Genomic DNA, 3,343 nt, shown 5'->3' with positions numbered 1-3,343 from the left:
TTACCACCCATCCTTTTTTTTTTTTTTTTTTTTTTAATTTTTTATTTTGAGGCAGAATTTCACTAAGTCCAAATTGCCCAGGCCGGGCTCCAGTTGGCAATCCTCCTGCCTCAGCCTCCCACAGTGCTGGCATCACAGGCATGTGCCACAGAGGGGGACTTTGGGTAGGTATTTTAGAAAGTATTTGGGAAGGGAGGAGGGGTCAGGATTCTTGGAGCTTAGATATTTCTGACAGGGCCCTAAATCTTGTTTGGAAACATTCTGTGGGTCTTGGAGTCCTGAGTTTGACTGAAAGGCTCTGTGCCAACGAGATTCCCTGGACTTCAGTGTTTAGTGGTTTGGAGACGACTCTGGCCAGCAAACAGTGGGGCCCTATGCGTCACCCCTGCTCCCTTGCAAGCTGGCTCTTACTCTTGCGTTCTGCAGCTGGTTTCCTGGGTCTCATCAACTCGACAGTCCGGGTGGCTCTGTCCCAGCCCTGCAGCTCTCCGGGCGGAGTTGGCTGCCCCCCAGGAGAAGCAGAGGATGTCCTTCCTGTTCCCAAGGGCTCGGCTGGCCTCCCTGTCAGGCAGACCCACACCTCCGTCTGGCTGCTGGGTACCAAATGGCCTTTGATGCAAGGAAATTGGCTGGCTGGAGCCAGGAGGGTGAGAAGCCAGGCCAAAGGGTAGGGTCGTTGAGCTTCCTGCTCGAGGATGGGAGGACCTCCGGCTTGTGCCTGGGCATTGGCGATTCACTCCCACCCGGTGGCCAGTACAGTGGTGACTTCACCTCTGGGGGCTCTGGGGCCAGGAGAGAGTGTCCTTTCTGAGCACAAAAGGTCCCCAAGGTGCCAGTTTTCTGTGGGCAGCAGAGCAGCACCAGGCTCACGCCCGAGTCAGGCCGGGGAGTCCGCGTTCCAAAGGAGAGATGTTTCTTTCTTCCAAACAGGAAATGGTGACCCGCAGGCCAGGAGCAGCCCTTAATGACTTGCAGCTTTCCTCCCCAAAGGAAAAAAAAGCTCTCTAACAATCGCCAAATTGTGGCTGGCCTCCCTGAAGGGAAGTTAGGGAGCAGGGTGGGGGCTGGGCACCGGTTGGCTGAGCCCGCCGGGTCCCAGTCTCTGTCGTGTCTCCTCTCGGTGGCTCAGGACCTCAACCACAGTAGGTGCTGACAGTGGCAAGCCAGCGACTTCATGGTCCCGGAGGCCTGGGCCTCTAGGCAGGTAGGCTTGGAGCCGAGGGGGTTGCCTGAGGTCATCGGGCTTGAACTTGGGTCTACCTGGCTGAGGTCGTGCTGGGAGTCAGGCAAGCCTGGCTCCTGGCCCCTGGAGCCCCGAGGCTCTCCCCTCCCGCGAGGCCCAGTTTCTGCCTGTCAGATAGGTGGCAGCAGCCACCAAACATTGGTGCGGCAGGGTTTGGTGAAGTCTGTGCCAGGCCCTGTCCTAGGCCTTGCAGTGAGGGCCGTAGACAAGACAGCTGGGTCGCACGTTCATGGAACTTAGGTTCTAGCGGGGAGACAGAAAAGAAACAAGTGATTCCTTAAACAATCCTCTTCCCTGGGCCGAGGTGCCAGGCGGGAGTGAGGGGCCAAGGCTGGACGGCCAGGAGCTGGGCTTTCCGGAGGGCGATGCGAGCCAGCTTCGCCCTAGGCACAAAGGTTCACCAGCCGCTGGGAGAGGGGAGTGGAGTCAGCAGGACAGATAGGCTGAGACCCGGCAGGACGGCCTAGTGCAGGGCTGTGGCGCCTCTGGGACGGACAGAGACCAGATCGGGGCCACCCGGAAGCCGGCTCGCAGGCTCCCGTGGGGAGAGCCCTCGGGTGAGCTCGGCACGGCTAACCTGGCCTGGGACGCAGGGCTGGGCCGAGAGAGGGCAGCACGGGCGTGTCCTCCACTAAACTGGCAGGTGGGAGGCACAGTGGTCCCCTGTGGGGTGAGGTTTCCAAGAAAGGGAGGCAGGGAGGGTAGAGACAGCCAAAGAAGGAGGGAGAATTTATTTCTACATTTCTTAAAAATTTTTGCCACCCATCTGTCTGTGCTTCTTTCATTTCCAGATTCTCACAAGTAGCCCAGACTGGCCTCAAACTCAATCCTCTTGCCTCGGCCTCTCTAGTAGCTGGCATTACAGGTGTGTGGCATCACACTTAGCTTTTAAGATTGGTTTAATTATTTATTTCAATTTTATTTTGAAATAATTTCCACCTGATGAGAGTTGTAGCAGCTGGGCGTGGTGACACACACCTGCTATCTCAGCACTGGGGAGGCTGAGGCAGGAGGTTGCTACATAGTGAGTTCAAGGCCAACCTGAATTCCGTATTGAGATCTTGTCTCAAGAAACCCAGAACAAAAAGGTTTTAATAAACATACGATCTACTAGGGTCCTTCATTGCGATTCTTCCACATATTAACGTTTTATTACTGGTATGTTTGCATCTTTCTTCTTACATACAGTATTCACTGTTTCTTTAACATTTAAGAGAATCCTTTATTGCTAAATATCTTTTTCATGTTTTCCCGCCCCCTCAGTGCTGGGGATGAACTCAGGGCCTTGCACATGTTAGGCAGGCACTGTACCCCTGAGTTCACTCCCAGCCCTTACTGCTAATTATTTTTGCATGTATTTTCTTTCTTCTTTTTCTGTTTTCTTGTTGTTGTTTGAGACAGGGTCTTGCTAACTGGTTCAGGCTGGCATTGAATTAACTATACAGCCCAGGCTGGCTTCAAACTTGTGGTGATCCTCCTGCCTCAGCCTCCCAGTGCCAGAATTACAGGTGTGTCCCAGCACGCCTGGCTTTGCATATATTTTCTGCTGGTTGTTTTGTTTTGTTTTAGGGGTTTTTTGAGACAGGGTCTCACTATGTAGTTCAGGCTGCCCTTGAACTTGCAGGGATCCTCCTGCCTCAGCCTCCCAAGTGATGGGATTACAGGTGTATGTCACCACGCCCAGCTCTGTGTGTATATTCTAAGGCAAGAATATTTTCTCACATAGCCAGGGTCCATGCACTAAAGCAGGAATTTGACACTAATGCAGAACTGTTCTGTAGTCTGTGAGCAAAACCAGACTTTTCTGGCAGCTCAGAGCTGGCCCCCAGCTATAGTTCAGGGGAAGGGGCAGAGAGTGCTGAGACCCAGGATCACACAGATTTTCTTGTCTGGCTCTTCAGTTCCTGATTCCAAGGCAGCCCTGCAGCCTATCTCTGTCTTTCCTCACTGAACCCCCCTCCCCTAGATGCTAGGGCCTTCGCACTGAACTATATGCAGTCCTCCTGCTTCGGCCTCCCAGAGAGCTGGGTGGAGGCCTGGAGGCCAGGACCAGCTGACTCTGACGTTTCTGGGAGTGCAGCACAGCTGTTGCGTGGAACG

Source organism: Fukomys damarensis, unplaced genomic scaffold, assembly GCF_012274545.1.
Source record: "Fukomys damarensis isolate Sample0158 unplaced genomic scaffold, DMR_v1.0_HiC HiC_scaffold_22, whole genome shotgun sequence".
Taxonomy (NCBI): Eukaryota; Metazoa; Chordata; class Mammalia; order Rodentia; family Bathyergidae; genus Fukomys; species Fukomys damarensis.
Note: the sequence above shows the minus strand (reverse complement) of the source record.